Genomic DNA, 15741 nt, shown 5'->3' on the forward strand with positions numbered 1-15741 from the left:
CAGTATCAAAAGCTTTCTTGAAATCCAAGTACTGTATATGATATGAAAAAATATTTTTTGCATCCAGTTCCTTAGTCACTGCATCATATTAACTTATTAGATTAGTTAGTCAAGACCGCCCCTTATGAAATCCAGCATAATTCTATTCCCGTTCAGATGGTCCTGCATTACTTCCTTAACAAGTGACTCTGTTTTCCCTGGAAGAAATATTATGCTGCCAGATCTGTAATTACTCATGTCATCTTTTATACCCCTTTAAGAATTGGGGATACATCCGCACATCTCCAGCCCATATGGGAGTCTCTGAATGCAAGGATGCTGTTATAAGTATGCTAAGGGTTTTCTGACCTCTTTTGCTCCCTCTCTTCATATGATTGGATAGATACCATCCCACCCCCAGGTGCCTTTTTTAAGTTCAGCTTCAACAACATCTCTTCTGCTTTCCTTTCAGTTATTCCGGTCATTTACCTCCTCGTTGGAGTTTGATAAACTCTTGACATCTCCTCCTGTAAAGAATTCCTCACGTGTGAATGTAGATGCAAAATATCTGTTCAATTTGCCAGCAACCTGAGCAGGGTCATCAGAAGTTAACCACTGACCTCTTTGGCTTTGTATTTTCGTTTCATCCGGATCAAGTTCTTGGTCATTTTATTAGTTGCGTTTGTGTTAATGAACATTACGGTCACCTGGAGTTCGAGTTAAAACGATCCCAAACATTCAAAATCTTTACTTCAATAATAATAATGATTTATGAAGGACACTAAGTAAAAGGGAAAATGTTAGGGACAACTTACTAAAGTGATTCAACAAATATGGGCCGATTTTGACCCTACGTAGATTTATATTTGTAGGTAGCATTTTATTTATATAACTAAATCAAAGTTAACTCAAAGGGTTGCGGCGATGTGAGCCAACGTTCGTGCCCCTATCCCATTCGTAAAAACTGGAAAAGTTTTTTTCGTTAAAATATAAATTTTAGATATAATTTTGCTATTTATTTCATTCAGTTCATTTTATTAAAATATTAGAATAAAAATATTAATTTAATTTTAATAAACGAGTAACAATATTACATATTCGTTAAAATTTTGCCTTCAGAGATTACCTTTTTCTTGCCTTAACTGCAAATCTACGAATCATTTCATCTAGGTCTAAATCAACGGCAATGGGATGGTTCAGGTGATAAGTTTGCCAACCCGTCCAACCGCCCTTGTGTCATCGTGGAACGGAGAAAACATGACTAATTTTGAAAAGCTTCGTTCTGCAATAGCCACTGATAATGGCAACGTTACAAGAATGCTTAGCTCCACAAAAAGATTTGCCAATGATGCCGTTAAATTGTTTGTGCACATAAAATGAAAGATTTTCGGTGAGAATAACTACCTGCGAAATAATTTCACAGATACTTTTAATTCTTTGTATAAATCGATGGTGGAGATGTCTGTCAGATCGCCATCTTTAAATAGAATTTCTAAATCCATAAAACTGTTACACAGCTAGTTTATCCACATCGTGGCATAATTCAAATTGTAAAGAAATTTAGGTTAGGCAGATTACGAGAAATCTTTGGCAAAGGAACACAGCAACGAGTTCTTTACTTATGTAAACTCTAGAAGGGGATGAATGAGGTTGGTCCACTTGATATCGATGGTTCAACTGTTGATGGTCCTGCTCAGATAGCTAACGAACTAAATGAGTATTTTGCATCTACATTCACTCTCTTGAACTATATAGTGAATTAAACTCTGGCAATCAGCTAGATGATTTTGTAATAACTGACAGCAAATATATTAAAGGGGGCAGCAAAGGAAGTAGGCATACCCTTAGCCATAATTTAGAGCTTCCTTGGACTCAGGGGAGGTACCCATGGACGGGAGATGTGCAAATGTGACCCCAATTCACAAAGGCAGAGCAAAGGGTGACCCAAGTAATTACAGACCTATTAGTTTAACTCCTGTTCCAGGGAAGTTAATGGAAACACTGCAGGATCATCTAGACAACACCTCAGTTATAGCTCGGACACAGCATGGGTATGTTAAAGGGAAGTCTTGTATGAGCAATTTGATTGGATACTATGATGTGGTCACAAAGGAACTGGATGCAGGGAATAACTTTGATATCATATATTTGGACCTTAGAAGGCTTTTGATACTGTTGCACATGGAAGACTCTGAACAAATTGGAGCAGTGTGGCCTTGGAAGCAAATTGCTGCTATGGATAAAAGGATGATTGAGTGCGAGAAGACAGAGTGGTAATCAATGGACACTGCTCATTGTGGACTAATGTTATTAGTGGAGTCCACAGGGTTGTTTTGGTACCATTGTTGTTTTCTGTATTTATTAATGATATTGATGACGGTATATCAGGCTTAATGTTCAAGTTTGCAGACGATATGATGGTCGGCAGGGTCGTTAATGACAGTACGCTGCTGCAATAGGATCTAGAAAAGTTGAGCAGATGGGCTGAGAGGTGGCAACTGAAGTTTAACATTGATAAATGTAAATTACTGCAAATGGGAAGCAGTAACGTATCAACTGTGTGGTACTACACTGATAGTGGTAGAGAATGAAAAGGACCTGCGGGTAATTGTGCAGGCAGATATGAAGTTTTCTGAGCAGTGCAGGCGGTCTGCAAGAGTAGCTCATGGTGTCTTGTCAATGATATAAGGAATTTTTCTAGCAGGGTGGTGATTATCCCCTTGTATAAGGCAATGGTCAGGCCACACTTTGAGTACTGTATACAGGTTTGGAAGCCTAGTTTTAAGAAGGATGCAGAGCTGAATAAGAAAGGCTTAATAAGTTTGGCAATTTACAGTGCCTGGAGACAGGCACCTGCAAGGTGATCTGATTGAGGCGTATAAAGCATTGAATGGTTTGAGCATGCTCAATGCTGATGGGATTCTTCCTCTTGCTCAGAATAATCGCCTGACGGTATTAATTCAAATTGAGGAAAGAGGTCTAGGATAGATGTGTCAGCAGGTGGTTGATTGTTGGAACAAACTTCCATCCGTCCTTGTAGAAGCTGAGAGCTTAAATAGATTTAAGGCAGAACTAAAACATTTGGAGTGACTAGATGGGTGAAATGAGGTTTTTTTTTTGGCTGATACTCTATAAGCTCGCTTTCTTGGATCATGTCTTTACTTATGCTAAAATTACAATCTTTATGCATTACGATCAACTCAAATCTATCTTTAAGGAATGGATTGCATTGTTTAAAATGCCGAAAAAGTCGATCCTAAAATTTGCTATTTGTTATTCCAACGTTCTTCGTGTTCATTATCAAACTCACTCCAATCGCTTTCAACTAATTATAAATCGATTTAAATGGACTTGTAATATTTCGTCACACATGAATCATTGTGGGAAAAATGAGAGGTTTCGATTTTTCGTAGCGAATTTTGTTGCTCAAATTCAGGTACAGTTCAGTTGGCAACTTTTTTTTGCATCATCCAGAAGATATTAAATTTATTATCTGTTCCGTGGTTTTTTAATGTAAGCATCCGACATGTTTTGAAAGCAGGGAGACAGCTGGTGATATATTCGAATTGACCTATTAGAAGCCTTTTGCTTGCAATGTTTTATTTGGTTAAAAATGTTGTATCACACAATCAGGGAGACAGTGTTTTTCAACAAATCAAAAATATTATTGCTGTTTTTTGTTACTCGTGATCGTAGTTTATCCGTACGTCTCCTTGAATCGTCGAATGGTAGTTTCTTTATATTAAACATATAGTTTTTTGCCAATATTTCTCACGGAGTAACTTTCTTCATACAGAGTTTCAATAGCAATTTTTTCCAACACTCAGTTCCTTATTTCTTTGTTTATCACGAAATACGCAACAGAACTTATACCAAACTCTTGCCGAATGACGATTTCATAACTATCAGCTGTTACCACTCAATTTATATTATTGCAAAACATTCTGAAATGAATCATCTTTCAATCTTGTATAATATTGAAACGATACTCCCACTTTCTAGAATCATCTACGTTTTACCACATTCAGGAATCTTCCACACCTTTCTGGAATATTCTCAATTCTAAAAATTTTGTAAATTGTTAAATATTATGTCAGTTTTTCGATTTTTATATATAACAAAATATATCTGAATGAAAATTAGTAAACAAGTTGTTTCTATTATAATAAAAACTTTGAAAACTAAGAAAAATGAAATGTCATTCTAAACTATTAGGCTGGAGTGCACACTGAGTGGACCGAAATCATAGGATACCTACCTAGTAACGAGTAGACCCACCCAGAGCCGGAACTAGGGTAGGGCGGTAGCCCCAGGTGCAGCATTTTAAGGTTGCATTCGACCAGTTATACAGGGCGTTTCAGTTAAACGTTTCAGAACTTCTAAGAGGGGTAGGGTACATCCTGACAACTCGAAATCATATAGCAATGTGGGGTCGGAAATGCTTTCCTGAAGCGGTGTTGTACACAGAAGCACCATAAAGAAAAGAGACCATAAGTGAGAAATCGTTTTAATAATACATGAAAAGAAGCAAAAGATACATGGATTAAAGTAAGTGTTCGCAGTTTCTTCCACGAGCTACAATGCACGCCTCACATCTCCGACGCATGGACATCCGAACATTCTGGAATACTCCAGGCAGCGTGTCCAGACACAGCAACCGGAGGATTATGCACCTCGTATTGCTTTCGCACAGTGGTACCTTGGAAAATGTGCTACAAATCCCCTTTTTCCTGCTGAAGTGTTGTTTTCCGATGAGGCATCCTTCACAAGGGAAGGAATTTTCAACAAGCATAACGACCATATCTGGGCGGTCGAGAACCCGCATGCAATACGACGTCGTGCAGCACAGATTCGATTTTCGGTCAATGTATGGGCCAGTATTATGGGAGATCACCTCATCGGACCTTACCTGCTACCGTGTCGTCTAACCGGACCTATCTACTTGATCTTTCTGCAGCAAGTATTGCCACAACTTTTGAGAGATGAACAGATTTCTGCATCGACGCAACAGACAATGTGGTTCCAACACGATGGAGCCCCTGCCCATTATAGCGGAGATGTTCGTAACTACCTGGATGTCACATTTGGTCAACAGTGGATCGGACGTGGTGGTCCCGTGCGTTGGCCTGATCGGTCACCCGACCTATCATGTCTTGATTTTTATTTCTGGGGTCATATGAAATCGCTAGTTTATGACACCCCTGTTGACAATGCTGAGGAGCTGGTTTCAAGAATCGCAGTAGCTGCCGAAGAAATTCGAAATTCGCCTGGAGTATTCCAGAATGTTCGGATGTCCATGCGTCGGAGATGTGAGGCGTGCATTGTAGCCCGTGGAAGAAACTTCGAACACTTACTTTAATCCATGTACCTTTTGCTTCTTTTCATGTATTATTAAAACGATTTCTCACTTACGGTCTCTTTTCTTTATGGTGCTTCTGTGTACAACACCGCTTCAGGAAAGCATTTCCGACCCCACATTGCTATATGATTTCGAGTTGTCAGGATGTACCCTACCCCTCTTAGGAGTTCTGAAACGTTTAACTGAAACACCCTGTATATTTTAAAATTGCTTCATTTTTGATTTAATTACAGTCGGACCTGTGTTTAACGAACTTCTTTATAGCGAATTTTTTGAATTCCTTTTGGTAATTACCTTTAAGTTTCTGTAGAATGAAGAAAATTTCCATATAACGAACTGATTAAGAGAGACAACTTTGTATGCTTCGTTCCCACCTCTGTCCTTTAGGCAATTTAAGCAATTAGAAGTGCAAATTAAAGGTATTACCGTTTCAAAATGTAAGTGGAACGTAAAACGTATGCAGCCACCTATAAAAATTTTATTAGAAGAAATACTGCATTGTCTTTGTACGTGCTACTTATGATTCCAGAAAAAATTTTGTGAGGGTGAAAAAAAATTATAAATTCGGGTAAACATTAGCTTCTTGTGAAAGATTCTTCAAATCGAGAAAAATTCAATTAAAATAATACAACTTCATTGCATATTTTCAGTTTATGTTTTAATGTTAAAAATACTATATTTCGCAATATTGTTTCTATGATTTTATACTAGATATATAAACAAACTATCTGGTTTTCTAATTTCTTTGTAGTTATATGTATTTTTTTTTTGTAGTTTATATAGAATTAAATTCTCTATAAGATATAAACGAATATTTGTAAGTTTCTTTTTCTTTGATATTTTTGTTTTGTTATATTCATTATATTATTTAAATTATTTTATTAATAAATATATGCAAATCGTAGACCGTTGCAATAATAATTTTTATAAATTCATAAAGATTGCAGAGGGGTAGCAAGGTGGGGTGTAGAGGGGGAATTTCCCTCAGGCATAAGCTTCAGGGGTGCAAATTGAAGGAATTATCTATCACAATCAGGGGCACCAGGAAGACATATTGGCCACAGGCATCAACAACCCTACTAGCTATGCTACTGAAAGCTTGACTACCTGCATATAATGGGGGCATACTTAACACTTTTGCCCCAGGCATAGGATTGTCTAGTTTAAGCTCTGAGCTCACCTTTCGCTGGGATAAAAGCCATCACATGACGAGGCACTGAGTCCACTAGTTCAACAAAGCATTCACATATTTCCATCCATGTTTGCTGCTCTGTTGTCCATAATTCCTTCAACATTCCTGGGTAGAGGATCCAAAGCTTGAATGGACCTTTCCCCAGCATCCCAAAGACAATGCACATGGTTGATGTCTGGTGTAAGGGGAAGTCATTCCATGGTGGTAAAATCTGTGGAATGCTCTTCGAACCATTTTCTAGTCACCATGGCTCTGTGGGGAAGCGCACTGTCCTGCTAGAAGAGTCCATTGCCCTGTGGGTGCACAATGACCACGAAGGGATGCACACACAACCTGGACAGTTCAGAGGCATCTAGGTGTACCACAGGTCCCGTGTGTCAGTTGAACATGCCTCAGGCCAATACCAACTGTTCACCTGTCTGAACAGTTCCTTGTTGACATGGCGGGTGCATAGCTTTGTGCGGTTTCCGCCAGATACACAACTTCCTGTCTACTCAAAATAGCTGGAAATGGGACTCATCGGACCAGGAAACCTGTCTCCAATCATTCAAGGTCCAATGCTGATGTTCTTTCACCCAGTTGAGGCGCAAAGTCCTGTGTCGTGGTGTTAGCAATGGGACTAGTGGGTTGGTGGCTCCCATAGCCTATTTCAGCTAATGATCACCTGATGGAAGAGATGTTTTGTGTCTTGGTGGAGATGTTTCTGGCACCTCACTCGTTGAGGTGCCAGAAACTGCGACGGTGATTTGTGCCACTGTCACTCTCCGATTGGCTGAAACAATGTGAGATGGACATTGATTGCCATGTTCATCCACCATCTTTCTCCGCCCACAGTGGTGTCCACGATGAAATGTTATTCTGGAAACGGCATATTCCTGATACTCTTGATACTGTTGAACAAGGATAGCGCAATTCTGTGCCACCTCTGCGATAGTGAACCATGCTTCAGGCACCCACTATCATACCTCCTTCAAAGTCAGCTAACTCACGTTTATCCATACTAACATCGAATTACCAGCTATGTGAATGCAGTGTACCTATGTACCTGCCAAGTGTTAAGTTTGTCCACTAGTGAGAGGGATGACAGTGTTGCATTGCCCAGGAACCAAGGTCCCATGAATTCTATCCTTTCAGTGTATATCAGTAGTAATAGTAGTTGGTGATAAATGTAATTGTATGTGTGTAAACAAATTAAATACAAGTAGGATATGTATTAATCCTTCTGTTAATCCAGCTGCTAAGGAAGATATAGGGAAGGGAAGTGTAAGAAAGGAAGGAAGATATATTCTGAATGAGTATAAAAATGCTAATGATTATAATATAATACGGATTATCAGCACTGATATATGTATAGTAATGTGAAAACATTGAGCAAATTTTGCCATAACGTGGCTGGAACATTGCTGACAACACTGGTCTGGAAAAAAAACCCATTTTTTTTTTGATCCCTGTTAAATTTCAAGGTGATTCTTGTAGATGTGATGTTGCTGAATTCAAATATGGCACCATATTGCTGTAACACCCACTATTTTTAAGGAAAAGGGGTTTAAAGTTTATAGTAAACAAGATTTCATATATATTAAGAAAAAAATGTTACATACAGTAGTAAATATTGAACAATAGGTCTATTAACCTTATTCTATTTACAAAAATTTTTATCTGATAAAATACTTTTGTCATTTTTTTGCCTTTTATAATCGTCCAATGTAACAAGATTCTAACAGCTGTCTGCCAAAATATTTGGATCCCATTTTCCTTTGTATCTTTTTTTTTTTTGAGAAACATCTTGATGAAACCTTTCACCATGTTCATTGGAGACCACTCCCAAGTTTTCAGGAAAAAAGTCCAAATGGGAATGTAGGAAATGAAGCTTTAATGACATGTTGCCTCCCAACTCTCTGTATGCTAAAATCAGCTCATCCACGTTTCACTGTAATTTTGTGACTTCTCATTGCCTAAAAAGTTCCAGCAGACATTTTCGAATGCCTTCCAGGCTCTTATTTCTGTAGCATTTAATTTTTTGTGAATTCCTCATCTTGGAATAGCAGTTTGATTTGAGAAGCCACAAAAATTCCCTTTTATCCTGACTTCACTGATTCAAGGAAACTTTTGCCTCAAACAGGAAAACCCCACTCCTTTTTTGTCCATCGCTTTCAAATATTTTTTATCAAACCTAACTTGATGAGCAATGGAGGTAAATAGATTGATTTATCCACCAAAGGAGGATGTGCTACATTTTTCTGGCCTGGTGTAGTGTCTGAATGGTCTGACCATTTTTTTACCATATAGTGGCAATCCTTTGTTTGGCCCACTGCTGCTGCTTTTTATGCGAGTGTCCCACTCACATAAAAAGCATCAGTATTTAGTACTTCCCACCTTGCAAACCCAGTCAGCAAAGCTGCCACTTTTAGGTCGGCACAGATATTCCATTTATATTCTTGATAGCATATTTTTTGAAAAAGAACCTGTAGGTTCTCGTGCGTTTCCTTCATGTGAACTGTATGGGCTAATGGTATAGCTGGATAATTATTTCCATTACGGAATAAAACTGCTTTCAAACTGACCTTGGATGTGCTTCAGATGTAACTCTTTCATTAAACATCATTACAATAAGCCAGATGGCCATCCATGGAAAAATAGGTCATTATGTTAGATTGCTTCTTCCTATAAAAAAACACCTTGACACCCTTTTCAAGAAGATTCCACTGCTGAAGCTGTGATCTTAATAACTGAGCCTTGATTTTGGAGAGGTCCAAATCTCTGACCAAATCATTCAATTCTGCTTGAGTGATTAGATGTGGCTTTGCGGTATCAAGAGTTGAAGAGTCTGGATCTGTATTCGTTCTGGGTTTGCATCTTCTGGAGACATCCTTTTTGATCCTAAATCAGAGTCAAGTCCATAAGTTTCTGGTGGCTTTGGCACTGTGAAAAATTGGCCTTAGAGCAGAAGGTACATTGGGATACTCTACTTTATGCTTTGAATTTTCCAGAATAACTAGAAATATTGATCATGCAAAAGTAACAATCATTTATGTGGCCTCGAGGTTCCCACTATATTACCAGAACAGCAAAAGACATTCTTTATGACTAATTCCAGCCTGTTAATGTTCTTAACATGAGCTACAGGATATCTTTGGAGCCGATATTTTATCTTTATCTCCAACCTTACACCCAAAATAGAGTTCATAGGCTTTTCTCACAAGTTGTGACAGTGGCTTCTGTTGAGAGATTTTAATACCACTTATTTTACTCCCTTTATCTTGTACTCCTTTTATCCATAGCACTAACCTGTCCCTAATACCACACTGCCTTAATTTGTACAGCAGTTTTTCATGTGGAAGAGTATTTAAAGTGTTACTGAAATCTAAGTACACAAAAATTTATTTTTGTGTCAAGTTCCTCTGCAACTATGTCATAGTAACTAATCAGATTGGTCAGGCAAGATCTGCTCCTTAAAAAATCCATGCTATGTTTGTCATATAACTTAGCCATCCCTTTCAGGCAATTATTCCTAACAAGATAATCCTTACATTACTTCTTTAACCACTAGCTTCATTATTTTCACTGGAACAGAAGTTATACAGGTCTCTTTCACTTTGCCCTTTGTCTCTCCCTTCCTCTTTGTGAATAGAAGAGACATTTCCATAAAGGGGTGGTTCCAAGATTTTCTAAAGGGGGGACTAAAGCAGTGTGCTGGGAATCATTAAGCTTTAATCATCATGCAGCAGTAAAAAAAAAAAATTCACAGTATTTTAATTATAAGGGAGGGCTATAGCTCCTTTAATCTCTACTTGGGATCATCCCTATATGAATATCTACAAACTGTGGGGATCTTTCCTGAATCCAAGATACTTTTGTAATTTTCATGAAAGATCTGCTTACTTCTCTTGTTGCTTCTTTCAATATAGATGGATAAGTTCTGTCTCCCCAAGTGCTTATTTACTTTTAGATTCTACAATTTCTCTTCCACTTTTCTCTCAGTAATCACAAAATCATTTAGTTCCCATTTATAACTTATTTTGAATATTAGGTGGCTTGGTACACACAGGAGCAAAATCTCACCTTGCCAAGTTCAACCTTAATTGTAGCAGTAATTTGCTGTATCTGTTAAGAAGACCAGGTGATTTCTTAGCCACTTGTTTACACTTTCATGTCTGACAAAATCATAACTCCTATGTCTTTTTGTTCTTGAAACTCTTTCAGCTCCTGTCTCTTCCTAGTTTATATGTGACTCCAGGATTTCTGTTGCCCAGATGCACAGCCTTACATCTAGGAGGCATTAAACTTTAGTTGCCATTATTTGAACAAATAGTTTTTTTTGAGTCTTTTCAAAGCAACATGGCCTAGCTTGAATTAATAATTGTTCTTCCCATCTTCAACTCATCAGCAAACTTTCAGTGCATCCGTTAGGTGCCCTTGTCAATATCATTTATGAAAATTAGAAATGGGGGGGGGGGGGGGGGTTACACAGAGCCCTGACAATCTCCCACATGGTTCATCCTAAAGACTAAACATTTATAACAACCTTTGGTCTCCTATCTTTCAGCCAGCCTTTGGTTCGGTGTAGAACTGTGCCAGTAACTCAAAATTCTTCCAGTTTAATTACAGCAACTTTCCATGTGGGACAGTATAAAAAGATTTACTAAAGTCTATATATATATATATATATATATATATATATATATATATATATAAAAAGTCACCAATGAAAGTAAAATAAAATTAAATAAAAATAAAAAATATAGATGGAGAAGTTATTAAACACAAAATGCCGAGCCTAGTTGAAGAAAAAAGAGAAAAAGAATGTTAAGAACCTATATAAAAAAAAAAAAATTAAGTAGAATTAAATCTGAATTAATGCCGAATTAACAGGCCAATCATATGTACAAAAGCTGAAAGAAAAAGAGGGGAGGGTAATAGAGATAAAAATTATAAAATAAAAATTAAAGAATTAAAAATTAAAAATTGGTACATAGATCAGGTATTTCATCAGGGGGCTACACCTGATCATGTACCAAACACTGTGTTTCTATGCAAACTCATGCTGATGGAGACACTATAGAAATGAAATGGATATAAAATTTATTTTTAAAAATTTTTAAATCTCCAGAAACATGAGTGAGGTTTTTAAAAAAATTTTTAAATTTCTGGAGATTTAAAATATTTAAAAAATTTTAAAAATAATTTTTATATCCATTTCATTTTTTATATCCATTTCATTTCTATAGCGTCTCCATCAGCATGAGTTTGCATAGAAACACAGTGTTTGGTACATGATTAGGTGAAGCCCCCTGATGAAATACCTGATCTATGTACCAATTTTTAATTTTTATTTCTTTAATTTTTATTTTAAAATTTTTATCTCCATTACCCTCCCCTCTTTTTCTTTCAGCTTTTGTACATATGATTGGCCTGTTAATTCGGCATTAATTCAGATTTAATTCTACTTAATTTTTTTTTTTTTTTTTTTTTTTTAATATAGGTTCTTAACATTCTTTTTCTCTTTTTTCTTCAACTAGGATCGGCATTTTGTGTTTAATAACTTCTCCATCTATATTTATTTTTATTTTATTTTATTTTCATTGGTGACACTTATTTATATACATGTATCCTGTTTTGCTGCTTTGCGCATTCAGGTACACGTACTGTTTTTCCTTGTTTTTTTTTTTTTTTTTTCCCTTCCACTTCTTCGTTTTCATATATATATATATATATATATATATATATATATATATATAGAATATCATTAGAAAAAGTAAATCAATCCAATAATAAGAATACCATCAAGGACTTAAGAAAACGCAAAAAAAAAAAAAAAAAAAAAATTATTATTATCACTTTTTACCGACAATCTAGATGACTTCAACTGGGGCCAACCACCCAGAATGAAGGCAAAAAACGACAAGAAGTTCTCTGTTTCTGTGATGATCAATATATGCTAAGTAATTTAAATCTAAACCAAATATAAACCAGTATAGGCCGAATATAAATCGAATATAAATAAATCAAATGAAGATAATTAATTAAGAAAAATTTTGAAATATTAGAATCAAAGGTAAGAAATATAAGTAAAATATAAATGCAAGCATATATTAATCATCGTTGACCCGACAGAGAACGTAATTTAAGGATTAAAACAAGATTAAATATATAATACATACTACATTTGACCGTATCTAGGAAATAATGTAATAGTCGTCAAAATAATATGTGGTGCCCCCTATGTGATGGATACGGTAAAAATAAATAAATAATTAAATTAAATTAACGCAAAGAGAAACATGCAGATAGTAAGAAGAAAAACTAAAGGAGTAGGAAAAATAGAACCTGAACTCCACAAAGGCGAAAAATAGTGGTATAGATAAGAAATAGTTTCTCCTACGTCCTCGGATTGCCCTAATAATTTCGGAGAAATAAAAATAAAGAGTGTAGGACAGCTTAAAGGCATTACAAGATATAAGTTGTGGCTCGGGTATGCCCGAGATCGCAAACCCGTTCCTATAGTAGGACCCTGAGCTGAATTTGCATGTTATCTCAGCGTGAATTTAAGTAAATTTAAATGAATTTAACTATATGTATTAAAAAAAAAAAAAAAAAAAAAAAAAAAAATGATACACTGTAATTTGCAAGCCGGTGGGTAGTATGTATTATATATTTAATCTTGTTTTAATCCTTAAATTACGTTCTCTGTCGGGTAAACGATGATTAATATATGCTCACATTTATATTTTACTTATATTTCTTACCTTTGATTCTAATATTTCAAAATTTTTCTTAATTAATTATCTTCATTCGATTTATTTATATTCGGCCTATACTGGTTTATATTTGGTTTAGATTTAAATTACTTAGCATATATTGATCATCACAGAAACAGAGAACTTCTTGTCGTTTTTTGCCTTCATTCTGGGTGGTTGGCCCCCAGTTGAAGTCATCTAGATTGTCGGTAAAAAGCAATAATAATAATTTTTTTTTTTTTTTTTTTTTGCGTTTTCTTAAGTCCTTGATGGTATTCTTATTATTGGATTGATTTACTTTTTCTAATGATATTCTATAGACATTGTGGGTGTATTGCATGATTGCTTGCAACTGCATTAACCCATAAATATTAGTTATTGTCTTTTAACTTTCTTGCTTTCCTTTTATCACTAATATAACTACTGTATTAATATATATATATATATATATTTAAATAATGGCTTAAATTAAATTACTATTTTGAATTATCGGATATATATATATATATATATATAGATTATATATATATATAAAATGTGATGTAAAAGTTAGGCAAAAGTAATAAAAATAAATAAATATGAATATGAAGCTATCATTAGAGGCAGCAAATGCACATCCTCCACATGAAGCCTAATTATATCTGATAATTAAAATAAATGATATTTAAAATAAAAAACATCAGCCAGTAGTACGGCAAAAATGCAGAGCGAAACGAAACGCAAAATAATATAAAATAAACAAACAGGGAAGGGAAAGTAGAGATAATAAGACAAAAAGGTAGTCGATAATCCCCTGTATAATTTAGTCATTAAACCCAATTAATAAAAACGATGTAAATTTAAAATAATGCCAATTATATATAATTTAATTTAGCGGTACCCCCCCCTCGAAGGTACCAGTTCCAAAAGACGTGAAATATCACCAAAAGGGGTTAAAGAAACTACCCAAAAACTATATATATATATATATATATATATACAAATTTGTATATATATATAATGTAAAAATCGTTACCTGCATCCAAATGTTTAATGATTCTCCCATAGTAATGTACCAGATTGGTCAGGCATGAACTCCCCTTAATGAACTCATGCTGGGATAGGCATGAACTCCCCTTAATGAACTCATGCTGGGATATATTCATGATACCAATCTTTTTGAGATAGTCCAGAACCACATTTTAACTTTAGGCTACGAGCTGTCTACCACAGAAATGAATCTCACTGGGCTATAGTTACCCAGCATCTCTTTAGCACCACCTTTATGGATTAGGAAGGCATTAGCACTTCTCCAGTGTCCAGGTGATCTTCCTAGAATCTCAATAACATTCCCAGTGGTTTGATACAATCACAGCCCTTTTATAATTATAACTGAATATATACCATTCTTCAACAGAGTTTCATTCCTTAAAGATTCAAGCTTACTTTCAACTGAAATATTGTTGAAAGGTAGCTGTTCAACTTATCTGCCATTTCTGCTGCACTATCTATGAAAAGCTCAGCAAATATTTGCTTCATGTCTTCTACAAGAATGCAGAAATATGAATTTATTGTTTCTCAGCAAATATTTGCTCATGCCTTATTGGCAGTGAAACAAGGAATTCAAATAAATTGGTAGAAGAAACAACTTTGCAGTAACATGAAAGGTGCAGTTACAAATGGCCCTGCAAATATAATGATACAAGGTTTTCTCAGCAGTGACTGCTAATGATTACTATGTTTTGTAATGCTTCATACTTTTTGTAATAATTAATATATTATATAAATTAATTTTTTCTTACAGACACAGCTGGAGAGAAATGTTGTCCAGATAAAGAATGTTGTGCTACTGGTAAAAAAGAGGGGGATAGTTCCTGTTGTCAAGATTCAAAGGAAAAATGCTGTGAAACAAAATCTTGCTGTGGGTCGAAAAAAGAATCAGACAAGTGATATGAAGAAAGATACTGGAAGTCTTATTCAAGATGATGTGCATATCTTAAAATTCAGCCCACTGTAATAATTAATAAAGCAATGTGTATTTATTCTGGATGTGTATTTGTTCAATAAAAAAGTTAAAGTGCTTGGCAGAATTCATGCTTTATTATTATTTTAAATTTTTAAATTATGCACCAACAGAAAGAAATCAAATGATGGTAGTACCCAGGTAAAACGATACTCGTGTTAAAAGAAAATGACGTGCCATATACGAATCTCTCTACAAACTGAGAGGAGGAGAAAAATTTGGAATGCAAATTTAAAATATTCTCTACCAGCAGAAAATATCTAAACTACATGTTGGCAGTTATAAAAATGATAGTAATTCTGTTAGTTACTTATATACACATGTAGGTAATAATGAAGAGTAACAAAATCAACATTCTGGTTTTCTGTTGGTATCTTTAAAAATACTCAATCCTGTTTTCACTATTATAAAAATGATTTCCATTTTTCATTTTTTTTTTCAATTAACAAAAAAAAAAAAAAAAACAGGAAGA

The 15741-nt window shown here is 35.2% G+C and overlaps 1 long non-coding RNA gene across 1 annotated transcript in view; it reads left to right on the forward strand.

Moving 5' to 3' along the window:
* The window catches only part of LOC150079147 (uncharacterized), a 28340-nt gene extending 13013 nt beyond the window's left edge, over positions 1-15327 (forward strand). The window contains exon 2 of the long non-coding RNA XR_016547555.1: positions 15051-15327. This is a non-coding gene — a long non-coding RNA (uncharacterized LOC150079147). The remainder of the gene's footprint in view (positions 1-15050) is intronic.
* Positions 15328-15741: the final 414 nt, after the last annotated feature.

The sequence above is a fragment of the Mastigoproctus giganteus genome, chromosome 10, assembly GCF_048544385.1.
Source record: "Mastigoproctus giganteus isolate SK-2022 chromosome 10, ASM4854438v1, whole genome shotgun sequence".
NCBI lineage: Eukaryota > Metazoa > Arthropoda > Arachnida > Uropygi > Thelyphonidae > Mastigoproctus > Mastigoproctus giganteus.